Genomic DNA, 15,167 nt, shown 5'->3' with positions numbered 1-15,167 from the left:
TTCTGAAGAAGATGGGTATCCCTGAATCAGATATCACACCAAGATCCTCCGTACTTGTGGGATTCAGTGGCGAAACTAAGAAAACCCTGGGGGACATCAAACTCCCAATTTATGTGGAAGGATTACATAATTATCAAAAATTTTGTGTTATTGACTGTTTGTCTTGTTGTAATGTTATCCTTGGCAGACCCTGGATACATGATATGAAGGCAGTCCCATCCACCTACCATCAATGTGTGAAGCTCCCTAGCCCATGGGGAATAATCAAGATCGACAGTGATCAGCAGGAGGCTAAGGATTGTTACACCTCGTCAATGAAACCAGCCTCGAAGCCAAGGGAGCAATAGCAATTACAGTATCCTCCAAGGAATGTCTTGGAGGCGAGAGAACAGGATGTGGACGAAATCCTTTTGGATCCTAATGATCCTGAATCAAAAATCTATATAGGATCAGGGATCCTTGGCAAGATGAAAGAAGACCTAGTATCCTTCCTCAAAAGAAGAAAGTCTACCTTTGCATGGAAACATGAGGATATGACAGGTATATCTAAGGATATTATAACTCATAAACTTGGCATTGACAGGTCAATCAAACCAATCCATCAAAAAAGGAGGAAGTTTGCAGCGGAAAGAAATGCCATTATCCAGGAAGAGGTAGAAAGATTACTTCGAGCAGGTATGATTAGAGAGGTAAAGTATCCAAAATGGCTAGCCAATGTGGTCGTTGTTCAAAAGAAAAACGGAAAGTGGAGGGTATGTGTCGATTTCACTGATTTGAATAAGGCATGTCCCAAGGATCCTTTCCCATTACCCCACATTGACTCCATGGTGGATGCAACGGTGGGGCATGAACTGTTAACCTTTATGGATGCATCATCTGGATTCCAACAAATTCAGATGGAGCCATCTGACCAAGAGGATACGGCTTTTATGACCCCAACCGGTTTATATTGTTATATTGCTATGCCTTTTGGATTAAGAAATGCAGGTGCAACATATCAAAGGCTGGTGAATATGATGTTCAAAGATCAAATTGGACAAACTATGGAAGTATACATAGACGATATGGTCGTAAAATCAAAGAAAGCTAAGGATCACCTAAGGGACTTGGAGGAAGCATTCGATATCCTTGATAATTATAACATGAAGCTTAATCCTTCAAAATGTCACTTTGGTGTTAAAGCAGGCAAATTTTTAGGATATATGGTAACCCAGAGGGGCATTGAAGCAAGCCCGGAACAAATCAAAGCATTGGTGAATATCAAATCCCCCACCAACGCTAAGGATGTGCAAAGGCTAACAGGCAGGATAGCAGCTCTAAACAGATTCATATCCAAATCCTCAGAAAGATGTAAAGAATTCTATGATATCCTAAGAAAGAATAAAAAATTCGAGTGGACTGAAAAGCATGAGAATGCTTTACAAGCCCTAAAAGAATACATGTCCTCAGCACCAGCATTGATGAAACCAGAAAAAGGAGATGTATTATCCTTATACCTTGCGGTATCCTCAAAAGCAGTAAGTGCAGTCCTTGTTAAGGATCATGAAGGTACACAATATCCTGTCTATTATGTAAGTAAGAGTTTACTTGATGCTGAATCCAGGTATTCACACCTTGAAAAACTTATTCTTGCACTAATTATGGCATCTACTAAACTAAGACATTATTTTGAAACACATGTTATTGTTGTTAGAACTAATTTCCCAATTAAGAATGTCCTCAGGAAACCAGAGATGTCCGGAAGAATGGCTAAGTGGGCAGTAAAGCTTAGTGCCCATGATATAAGATATGAGCCCAGAACAGCCATCAAATCCCAAGCATTAGCAGACTTTGTGGCTGATTTCAGTAGTGATCTACAAAAGGAAGCCAAATTGGAGGTCCAGCAGCTGGATGAGACCAAGGATCCTTGGATACTACATACTGATGGATCCTCAAATGTCAAAGGCACAGGGCTTGGTATACTACTAAAATCGCCACAGGGGGACATAATACCCCATTCCATAGCTTGTGAATTCCAAGCCACTAATAATGAGGCTGAATATGAAGCCTTAATCGCTGGCTTACAAATTGCTAAGCATATGGGGATCAGGTATCTTGAGGTATACGTGGATTCATTGTTAATCGCTAATCACTTTAATGGATCCTATGCTGTGAAAGGTGAAAAACTAACCAAATATCTAGAGATAGTCAAAGAATTGGCACTCTCCTTTGTTTCTTTCAGTTTGTCACAGGTACCAAGGGAGGAAAATACAGAAGCTGATGCATTGGCCAATCTAGGATCATCTTTGAAGATCCCAGAGGATATAAGTATCCCCATCATCCATATCCTGGCTCCTGCTATTGAAAAACAGGTGGCCATGGAAATAGAAGAGGATACTGCAATGATCCCTAGCGAGGATACTCAATCTTATTCAGGATCATGGATCTCACCAATCATGAGATACTTACAACACGGGGAGATTCCTATGGGAGAAAATCCTAGGGCTTTCAGGATTAAGGTATCTCAATTCACAATCTTAAATAATGTGCTATATAAGCGATCTCTTGCAGGACCATATTTAAGATGTATTGAGGATCCTGAAATTCAAGAAGTGTTAAAAGACTTCCATGAAGGAGATTGTGGAAACCACACTGGGGGCAGGGCATTGTTCTCAAGGATCCTTAGGACAGGATACTACTGGCCAACTATGAAGAGGGATGGTGTGGAGTATGCTAAGAAGTGTGATCCTTGTCAAAGACACAGCAATATCCTTCATCAGCCGGCTGAATTTCTACATCCTATACCATCCTCTTGGCCATTCATGAGATGGGGGATGGATATAGTTGGCAAGCTCCCTAAGGCACCCGGTGGAAAAGTATTCATGCTTGCCATGACTGACTACTTCTCCAAGTGGATAGAGGCCGAAGCCTTTGCCCAAGTCAGAGAAAAGGAAGTGATATCCTTTATTAAAAGAAACATTATAACTAGATATGGCATTCCTTCTGAAATTATATGTGATAATGGTTCCCAATTTATTGGGAGCAGGACTACTAACTTTTGTGACAGTTGGGGGATTAAGATGATAACATCAACACCAGTCCACCCACAAGCCAATGGCCAAGCAGAATCATCCAACAAGATCATCATCAACAATCTGAAGAAGAAACTTGGATCCAAGAAGGGGAAATGGGCAGAGGAATTGCCTTATGTGCTTTGGGCTAACAGGACAACTCCCAAGAATGCTACTGGTCAAACACCCTTCTCTTTGGTGTTTGGGGCAGAAGCAGTGATCCCAACAGAAATGGTGGTTCCAACTGCTAGAACAAGTACTCGTGATCCTGAAGAGAATGCTGCAAACTTGGCTCAGGATTTGGATACTATTGAAGAAATCAGGGATCTAGCTAGGATAAGGATGGCTAGCTACCAACAAAGAATGGCTGGTGCTTACAACAAAAATGTCAGAATAAGGAAATTCCAAGTGGGGGATATGGTATTGAGAAAAGCATTCCAAAATACCATCAATCCTGCTGACGGGAAATTAGCACCAAAGTGGGAAGGCCCTTACTTGATTGAAGCTGAAGCAGGAAAGGGGGCATATAGATTGCTAACCATGGAAGGAAATTTGTTACCTAGAGCCTGGAATGCTGTTCACTTAAAGAAATATTTCATGTGAACAGGATCCTCCTGGCACATATGATCCTTACATTGAAAGCATCCTCGAAGGATCCCGATGATGTCAACGATCCTTACTCTGGTAATATCCTAATCCTAAACTATTCCATTTTCTTATTTTTACCAAAGGATAAGGATCATGTATCCTTCATCCTCCTCTCACGAGAATTTGAGTTCTGATAGTCCAGGTATCCTCAGCATATTATTGATAGTCTTCAAAAGCATCTCAGATCCTTGGGTTCAACCCCAGTTATCCTTGGGCTTGTCCCCAGTTTTCACCTGTAGCGCACGATGATCCTGGTATAGTTCATGTCTTTGGGACCAGTACCCACTCCAGGGGCTGATAACCTCATCGTACTGGCTATGCCTAGGATCCTACGTATAATGGTAGACATACCATACATCCGTTCCTAAGGTTCCTAACGTTTTCACGTTAGCTAAGGTTTTGGCATTTTCATGTCACTAAATATGGATAGTCGCCAGTAAGGGCCATACTCCAGTTTACATACGATCCTTGGGCTTGTCCCCAGTTATCCTTCGGGCTTGTCCCCAGTTATCCTTGGGCTTGTCCCCAGTTATCCTTTGGGCTTGTCCCCAGTTACTAACTTATCTTTTATATCGGCTTAGTCCCAAGTTATATTCCATTTTTTCAGGTTCTCGAAGTTAAACAATTAAGGATCCTTAATCCTTATTATCCATTAAAGTTTTACTTATGGTTATCCTGATTAAAGGTTAGGATCCTAATTTGGATCCTCAGGTATGATCCTTAACTATTTTTAATTTCATTCATTATTCATTTGAATAACCCTTAAACCTTGACAACTGAACCTATGATCCTTAAAATAAACTACTTTGAAAATTTTCGATTATAGGATATTTGATCCAGGATCATATCCTAAATTTCTTAAACATAATTTGCTCAACTTTTCTTACTCAAACAAACATGTATCAAAACAATTGGAAATAAAAAGGATAATAACACAAGATAAGCGACAAAAGTTTAAGATTTTATTTATTAACAAAAGGATTAACCCTTCAAAGGTTGTCAAAATTACCTACCCCAAGCATCTACCAGCAATACGTGGCCCGTCCGCTGGGGTAGGTAAAGGGTGTCCATGATAATAGGTTCAAAAGTAATGCAGGGATATAAAGGCGGCAGGATCACAATGGCTTCATCCCCCAAACAGAGGATCCCTCTACCATTTGCAATCCTACCTATTGTCTAAAGGATCCTGGATCCTTAATCCTAAAACTATTGTTCAAAGTTACAGACCATCATCGTTTAAAAACATCACAACCACCAAACAAAAAAAATTGGGCTCCGGCTATGTCTAGAAGTTTCCTTCATCGCCCAATCCTGCAGCTTAATCCTTGGCTGCACCATCACCACCAGCTCCACTAGCCTCCCCAGCATGATCCTTACCTTCAAGCATCGGTATCTCCTCAGCCTCCTCATCATCCTCCAACTCTGCCAGCCTCGCCTTCCAGCCCTCCACATCCCATGTGCTCTTGTCGAAGGAAGGATCCTGAGCCTCCGCAGCCATCTGCAGCTGGATCTTATACATGGTTATCGCAGCAGAGACCTTGGCATCCTGGGTGATATCGTGCTTCTCATAATCAAAGTTGATCAACATTTTGGCAGCTTCATCCTTGGTAGCCCGGAGCTCCTTCTCAAGATCAGCAATCTTGAGATCCTTCAGCACACCCATCTGTTGGAGGTCAGCAATTTGGCGATCTTGATCCTCGACGTGGCCAACATAAGTCTCTATTTCAGCAAATTTCTGCAAGGAAAGCAAGGCATAACGTCAGAAACAAGTGATCCTCAAAACTGTCAGGATAACAAACAGGGGCAGTGATCCTTACCTCGTTGAAGTAGTCCAGAAACTGTTGGCGGAGCAGGGGCAGGCCTTGTAGATCCTCAGAGGCCTTTCTCTTCTTTCCTTTACCCCTAATAGGTGCTTTAGGGGCTGAAGCAGTTGGGCTGGCAGCATGAGTCTTCTTCCTTGCAGATTTGACATTAGCAAGATCATCAATGCCAAACTTTGAGGCAGACTTAGAAGATTTTCCAGTACCTACACAACCGAAATAAGATAAGTTTTCTAATTAAACTTGAAAATCCTACATAGAATTACTTTCTAAATAAGGATACTTACTTGACATTGTGACAGAGGCAGAGGATACTTCTTGGGAATCCTGGGTAGCAACCTGGAAAGTTCTTGTCTCCAGATCAAGCTTCTTGAAGGCCAAAAGTCTCTCCTTTGCAGCAGGTGTCAACCTCAGACGAGAGATGGAGATAGCTGCACAATAAACAAGAAAATATTAGTGATCCTCATCCTAAGGAACAAATCTTATGGTGATCCTTCCAGGATCCTCTATCCTACCATGAGTAGCCCACTCTTTGGGCAAATCCTTCCCATCAGGGATGGTATCTCTCCTAACAAAAAAGAATCGACGCTTCCAGTTTGTGTCGTTCTTGGTGACCTTGAAGACAGGATGATCCTCTCCAGCTTTTCGCTTAAACAGATAACGATGGGGTCCGAAAGTGGTAAGATCATACATCTCAGCCAGCTCCGCCATACCGAGGTCAATCCCTTCTTGTTCAATGATCATCTCAAGGGTATACAACACCCTCCAGATCATGGGCATAGCCTGGATATAGCAGATGCCGGTGAGAGAGAAGAAGGATTGAGTAAACTGTGGAAAAGGATACGAATATCCTATCAAGAACGGAGTAACAGGAAAGGCTACCCAAGAATCAGAGATAAAATCACTCAAAGCGGTAGAAGTAAAAGACTTGAAGATGGTGTTCGCCGGAAAACAATGACGGATTTTGTCGACCTGAGGATCCGTAAAACAGCACCTCTCGGCGGGAGAATCTTTGATGATCCCTTGACCCTTCAAGGGACTGTTCTTCTCAGGATCCTTATGCGAAGAGTTCCGGAGCAACATCTTTGCAAAATGATGGAAAGAGAATAGAAAAACAGAGTAAGAGAAGGAAGAAAGAGGAAAAGAGATACCTGATTGATCTTCGGACGAGAATATAAAGGGAGTCTCTCTTGAATTTAAATGCAAATTGATCCTATCTCTAACTCCTATTTATAATGATGATTTGCAGGGCTGTCACTTCTGTGACGTAAGGGTCTGCAACGGTTAGTCCGTCTCTAACGGCTAGTTATCCGTTAACTTGTTGCGGATAAGATCAAACAAAATACAACTCGTTTATTTACAAATATTACTCCTTATATTTTGGGGGCAATTGTTAGGGCTGGATTTTTATGACCTATGATCCTTACATGTGATCCTTATATGTGATCCTAACCAGTGATCCTTGTTTCTCTGGCAGATAGTGATCCTCAGAAGAATTCCAGGATCAGGATCACGGAGTATCCTAGGGATCCTCATACTAACGATTCTTTTCTTTGGATTTAATGTTGTCTTGCAGGAATTTCAAGTAGGATCCGCTCTTAGCAACGTAAACAAGGAACTCGTCTTTACAACTTTGGCATAAGCACAATCAAAGATGGACGTTGTGGACGATATGGAAACTCAGCATAATTTAAGGGCGATAATTTAGGCTAGATTTACTTCTATTCCTAAAGGGGTAATGAGCTAATAGTTAGGTTATTTACCTAAAATACGACCACTCACACTTGTATAAATAGCACTCTTCCATATTCGGAAGACACAACACATTTCTCACACGCTTTGACACACGATACTATAGTGATCCTTGTACTTAACTCGTTACCATCCAAAGTTGTAACCTTTATTTGTGATATTGAAGTTTGGTGATCGGTAGTTTCCATCACCCGAGGTTTTTTATGCCGGAGATCATTCATTGATCAAGGGCTTTTTCCTCGTATAAATCCTTGTGTCACTTGTGCATTTTACGTTTAAGTGATCCTTCACTTTGTTCATCATACCAAGCATCATTCCCCGTTTACATAAAGTTTGGTTGCATTATCTTTAAGTGATTTTTGACCAAAACAATAGCGACATAACAATATATACCAGTTGGAGTCATAAAGGCTGTATCCTCTTGATCAGATGGTTCCATCTGAATTTGTTGAAATCCAGATGAAGCATCCATAAAAGTTAACAGTTCATGACCCGCGGTTGCATCCACCATGGAGTCAATGTGGGGTAATGGGAAAGGATCCTTGGGACATGCCTTATTTAAATCAGTGAAATCGACACATACCCTCCACTTTCCGTTTTTCTTTTGAACAACAACCACATTGGCCAACCATCTTGAATACTTGACCTCTCTAATCATACCTGCTCGAAGTAATTTTTCTACCTCCTCCTGGATAATGGCATTTCTTTCTGGTGCAAACTTCCTCCTCTTTTGATAGATTGGTTTGAAGGACCTGTCAATGCCAAGTTTGTGAGTAATTACATCTTTAGATATACCTGTCATGTCTTCGTGTTTTCATGCAAAGGTAGTTTTTCTCCTTTTGAGGAAGGATATGAGGTCTTCTCTCATTTCGCCAAGGATCCCTGATCCTATATAAACTTTGGATTCAGGATCACCAGGATCCATAAGGATTTCTACTACATCCTGCTCTCTTGCCTCCAAGACATCCCTTGGAGGATGCTTTAATTACTATTGCTCCCTTGATTTTGAGGTTGGTTTCATTGATGAGGTGTAGCAGTTCTTAGCTTCCTGCTGATCACTATCAATCTTCACTATGCCCCAAGGACTAGGAAGCTTCACACATTAATGATAGGTGGATGGGACTACCTTCATATCATGTATCCAAGGCCTGCTAAGGATAACATTACAACAAGATAAACAGTCAATAACACAAAATTTTTGGTAAGAATGCAGCCCTTCGATATAAATTGGGAGTTTAATGTCCCCCAGAGTATTCTTAGTCTCTCCACTGAATCCCACGAGCACAGAGGATCTTGGTACGATATCGGATTCAGGGATATTCATCTTCTTAAGGACATCAAGCTGGATGATATTCACAGAGCTTCTTCCGTCTATAAGGATCCTGCGAACAAAATGGTTAGAAATAAAAAGAGTGATAACCAAACCATCGTGATGAGGATCCTGAATGTCAACACGATCATCCTCATCAAAAGTTATGACTTTTCCTTCAGAGACACTGGATGTTCGAATGGGTCTATCTCCATTATCCATTTTGGTTTCCTTTGCATGCCTTTTAGCTGCAGAGAAGGATGTTCCACAAATGTCTGATCCTCCATAAATAAAGTTTATAACTTGTGCATCCGCTGGAGGGGCTGGAGCTTTCTCTGGGATCCTTTCAGGATCCTGAGTCCTTGACTTCTTTCTCCCCAATAACTCTTTCAAGTGCCCCTTGCTCAACAAGTATCCAATTTCTTTTCTCAGTGCAATGCATTCTTCTGTGAGATGCCCAAAGTCTTCATGGTATGCACACCACTTTGACTTATCTTTAGTCACAGCTGGCCTCTCATTTTTCCTGGGCCATCTAGCTTTATCACCTAAATTCTGCATCGCAAGGATTAGTTCATTGTTATCAACAGAAAAACAATATTCAGAAATTGGAGGATCTGAACTTGTTGTTCTTGAACGAGGATCCTTGCTTCTCTTGCTTTGAGGATCCTGCTAGCCTCTCCTGGATCCTCTTGTCATCCTCTAGCCGGATGAACCTAAGTACCCGAGTTCTTACCTCATCTAGGTTCCTGCATGGTGTCATAACAAGATCATCATAGAATAGTGAATCCCTAAGCAATCCCATTTTAAAGGCTTCAACAGCCGTAGCTATATCCAGGTTAGGAATATCTAAGGATTCTTTGCTAAATTTAGTGATATAATCCCTTAAGGATTCATTATGACCCTGGGTTATCCTATACAGATCACTAGTTAAACGCTCAAATTTTCTACTACAAGAAAACTGGTTATTAAATAGGTTAACTAGATTAGCAAACGAGGTAATAGAGTAAGGGGGAAGACTTAGCAGCCATTTAAGAGCCGATCCAGTAAGAGTGGATCCAAATCCCTTGCATAGACATGCTTCCTTTAACCTTTCCGGGATGGGATTGATTTCCATCCTTTCCCTGTATTGTGCTATGTGTTCTTCAGGATCTGTTGAACCATCATACAACTTCATGGTCGGCACGTGGAACCTCTTGGGTATCTCAGCATCACAGATTGGTGGTGCAAAACGAGATATCTTATGGCTCCCATCTGCAATCTCCGGAATAGGCTTGACCACTCCTGGGACACTTGATATCATATCCTTTAACTTTTGCAATTCTCTAGCCATGGCATGATTGATACCTGTATCCTGCATAAGGCTATGGTTAGTAGTATGAGAATTATTGAAAGTGTTACCTCCCACTGGGTTCAAATTAGGAAGAGCGGACGTGAATCCATATTGCTGAGACTCCGGAATGATCGAAGGACCAGTAGAAGCAATGGTCTGCATTGGAATAAAATCTCCTTGATGGATATCTGAACTCCCTGACTGCAAACTCCTTAAGGATCCCGGAATCTGGAAGGATCCATGACTCTGAGAGGATCCTTGAACCTGCGGGGAACCTGGGACATCAGAGGATCCTTGAACCTGAGAGGATCCTGGAACATAGGAGGATCCTTGAACCTGGGAGGATCCTTGAACCTGGGAGGATCCTGGGACATAAGAGGATCCTTGAACCTACGAGGATCCTTAAAATGGCCAGAACCCTTGAATCTGCTGCGCTCCTGAGTATCCTCCTGAGCTTGCGAAGGATCCTATATGCTGAGGATGGGATCCTGCTGGTTGGAAGTATGAACCTGAAGCCTGAGTCATTGCTGATGATCCGTAATGCACTCCTTTTGGTCCTCCCACATATTGAACATCTGGAACCACTGAAGGCTGAGAAGTTATAACCGGAGTATCGAAATTCAAATATCTGGGCATCAGTGGGGAATGATCCTCTGCCGATCTCTTCTGTTTCTTTATGTCTCCAATTTCTCTAAGAATCCTTTCATTGGTCTTATCCTGCTGCTGTATATGCTCCTTCATCTGCAAAATTAGAGTAAACAAGTCACTAGTAGTAGGAGTATAAGAAGCAGAAGAAGCTGGAGGTTTTGAGAAAATGGGAGTTGGTTTCTTCTCAGCATTTTTCTGAGGTCCAGAAGGTGGTGGGAGCAAAGGTGGAATGCCCTGAGATGAATTGACTGCAGACATCGCAGTAGAAGTGTTCTTTGATGATGAAGCCATTTGCTTGAATGTAATGAACCGAAATGATCACAACTAGAAGAATTTCTTAGGAATGAAGCACCAATTGCCCCACGGTGGGCGCCAAACTGTTTTGGTCAAAAATCAGACAAGGATAATGCAACCAAACTCTCTGTTACGGGGTATGATGCTTGAATTGGTAAACAACAATGAGGATCACTCAGAAATGAATTGCACAAGTGACACAAAGATTTATACGAGGAAAAAGCCCTTGATCAATGAATGATCTCCAGCATAAAAAACCTCGGGTGATGGAAACTACCGATCACCAACTCAAATTAAACAATAATTCTTTTACAACTTCTGATGATAGCGAGCTAAGTACAAGGATCACTATAGTGTATCGTGTAAAAATGTATGAAAAATGCTAAGTGTTTCGCCGAGAGCTAGTGAGTGCAGTTGTACGAGTGTGTGTAGCCAAAAATAGCCAAGTGTTCTAAAAATAGCTCGCTATCCCTTTTAAAAATAGTAAATATCTAGCCTAACTAACTGTCCGCATTTCGTGCCCTCTTCCCACGTTCTCCATAACGTTCACAATGGCCAAGCACGTGCAGAATTGAAGGGAATATGCTCCAGGAATATCGCTATGACCAAGTCCAAGCCGGTACTCCTGCAAAACAATACCAAATTCAAAGTGAACAACCGTTAGTATAAGGATCCTTAGAATGATCCATGATCCTGATCCTGAAGCACTTCTGAGGATCACTATCTGTCACAGAAGTAAGGATCACCAAACAGGATAACACTTGAGGATCACAGGTCATTAGGAAATCCTCCCATAACAATTATGATTTACAAATTCCTTTCTTTCCTTAAGATGCTTTCCATGGTGTTGTTGGAGTTGAAAATGAAGTTGACTCAAACACTGAGTCTTAATTCAGTGGCCACTCGGATGAAGTGTGTGAGCTTTTGTATTTGGTTTAACGTTTTGATCCTAAACATAATACATTTGTTACTTATAATTGTTTCTATCAGGATGATGCTAAGGATGCATCTGAGACAAAAGCTGTTGTGGAACCAACTTAGCTTATTTCTATATCAAACATGTACACTGACACATACTGTCATTAACATTGTTTATAAAGATATGTAACTAAATGCAAAGAATTTAAATGATATATAATAATAATAATAATAATAATAATAATAGTAATAATAATAATAATAATAATAATAATAATAATAATAATGTATATTAAAGTAATACCCAAATCTTCCTATACTAATAAACAAAAATCTTTTTGTACACGTGTCACTCTCTGGTGCCTCCTCTCTTTTAATAATAGTATTACATATTAATTTTTATACACAAAATATAATAATATAATATTTTTAATATAGTTAGAGATAAACGTATAAATTCAAATTTAATTAATAATTATCTATAACAAATATAAATGTATCAAATAATATAATAAGTATAATATTATTTAATATATATAGAGATCAAACGTATAATTTCAAATTTAATTAATAGTAAATTACTTTTTGAGTCCCTATGTTTTAGTGGTTTTAACCATTTGAATCCAAAATCAAAAAGTTTAACGTCCTAAGTCTCTAACCACTCATTCGCACCCCTGTAAAAAAATTCAAAAAACCTTTTGTAAGGCCAAGTTCTCTAAGTTCTCACAACTTGTCGAAATTTTCATTTTACCCTAACCATATATATTTGTTAAGATAAAATATATTATTTGATATAAACAATAATTACTAATAAAGTATCAAATCACATGTACAAGTACTTAAAGTATATAACTTAGAAGACTAAAATTACAAGCGGATTATCTAAATAAAATACCAAATTATCTTTAAAGCGAACACTAAATGGTTTTTAAAAGACATATTTTTTTTGCTATTAAGTATATAACATTATATTTACTTAAGCCATGTAATACACGTGTTCAATAGTTATATACTATAAAATTACAAGCGGATTATCTAAATAAAATACCAAATTATCTTTAAAGCGAACACTAAATGGTTTTTAAAAGACATATTTTTTTTGCTATTAAGTATATAACATTATATTTACTTAAGCCATGTAATACACGTGTTCAATATTTTCTTCCAGTTTTAAATTTATGTTACTATCAATATGTTTTCATATTAAAAAATGGTCCACCTTCCTAATATCATCATGCTAAATAAAGACATTATATAATATTATAAAAATTTTAATTTGAATATTTAAATGTCAACTACTAATTAAAAAAGTTGTTGTAGACGCTCAAATTTATAGTTTAAAAAACTTTAGTCCTACTTTTTTAAACGTATACTTTATTTTTAATATGATTTTTTTAATATGTAATATTTTCTATATAATGATGATATTCGTATCTTGTCTCATGATCCATATATCTAAAAGTAGTATTTATGTCAAAGTATTTATTATATCATTAATATACATAGTAGAATTTAATTACAATTCATTTACCATAATCTCATAACTTATAATTATTTTTAAAAGTACTTACAATTTTATGATCATTATTTTTTTATTTTTCAGTTTTACTTCTTTCGAAGACATAATAAAATGGATTGTAGTATCTCAAAAAAGAAGTGAAAACTTAGAAAATTATTTTGAATAGCGAAAATATAACTGTTCTTTTGTTTTACTATTTTATCTAAATAAGTCATTTCATTAATAAAAATTATATACAAGTTTATAATTTACATTTTTTCGTCATTTAACCCGTGTAATACACGGGGTTGTAAGCTAGTGTATATAAAAGAAATACCTAAATCCATAAATAATAAGAAAGCACGTGTCATTTTTTATGGCTATTATAAAAAAATATATATAATTTTCAAAGAAGGGGATTGGGGTGATGATTCATTTGCCCAAAAAAACTATTTACTTATTCACGTTATTATATATATATACATATATATATATGGGTTGGTTAACGTACAATTTATGTTAACGTACGTTCCGTACGAGATTGAGTTAAAACATGATAACTACATTTTTCACATGAAATTTTTTTTATAACATACTATTTCTTCATTTGTACAACATGCTATTTTTTCATTTCAACATGCGACTTTTTAGTTATAAAGTTTATAACGTGCGAACTTGAAATCTCGTACACTCGTACGATAAGACATACTATACATTACACTTTTACTATATATATATATATATATATAGGGTCGGGATTTAGAGAAAACGGTAGAAAGTGTGAGAACGGTGAGAACGATTATCGATCGTCCGATCAAAACAATCTATGGACTAGATTGGCACGGTGGCGTTTTCGTAAATAACATCAATTTTATTACGTGGACGCGCTTCATTAAGGGTAAAAGGGTCTTTTGACTTCTCCACACAAAACGCCATCTCATGAAATAAAACTCCAAAAACAAAAATCCCAGACCATTCCCAGTAAAAACGCCATTATATATAAAAGCCAAACTTAATTAGAGTAAAATCCCGCCTAAAAAACCGCCAAAAAAAATCCTATATATACAACATCTCAAACATTCAATTAAAAACACACACAAAAACCCAAACGCCATATTTCATATATCCCATTAGCCTTAGAAACGCCAAAAAACCCAAACATCAAATACCTTCTAACCCAAAGCGTTTTTTTGAAATTCAGTTTGGTTGTCTGTAAGATTTCGCTCAATGAAATGGACAAAATCCTTAAGTGAGGATGTTGTCCATTTCATTGAGTAAAATCTTATTGACTAATCCTCAACTTCCATCCAATTTATAACGCCAAAACATACAAAAACATTATTGAGCTTTGTTGTCAATAAAGTTTAGCTGTATGGGGTGGACAACATTGTCAGTTATCTTTCTTAACAGAGTATTAACAATGTTGTCCATCTCATACAGCAAAACATTATTGATTTTAGCATGATCAAATTTTGAGGTTTAAGGTGCTCTTATTTCGTGGCGTTCTATTTATCGGTAAAACGCCAAAAAAGTTAAAAAATCAAACATCGTTCATTGTGAAATTCAAGATTGTTGGCTGAAAAGGTCTAAACTCAATAACATTTTGCTGCATGAGATGGACAAATCTTCAAGAAAAAGATGCTGATGTCAGACTGTGTGCTTCCAAACAGCGACACATAAAACTACTTGAAAAACAAAAAAACAAAATGAATCATACGAAGGTCGAACCAGCCAATTAACATGATTCAAAAAAGAAGAAAGAGACTGCTGACAGTGAAGATTTGGAAGATCAATTGTTTATGTATTCTTTTTTTTTTAATTTTCCTTTTCAGTTGATTGTTATATAATAAAAACGCCATATATAATAAAAATGCCAAAACAGCCAAAATGCTTGTTTAAA

Source organism: Helianthus annuus, chromosome 17 (genome assembly GCF_002127325.2).
Source record: "Helianthus annuus cultivar XRQ/B chromosome 17, HanXRQr2.0-SUNRISE, whole genome shotgun sequence".
Classification (NCBI taxonomy): domain Eukaryota; kingdom Viridiplantae; phylum Streptophyta; class Magnoliopsida; order Asterales; family Asteraceae; genus Helianthus; species Helianthus annuus.
This window is presented reverse-complemented; position numbering follows the sequence as displayed.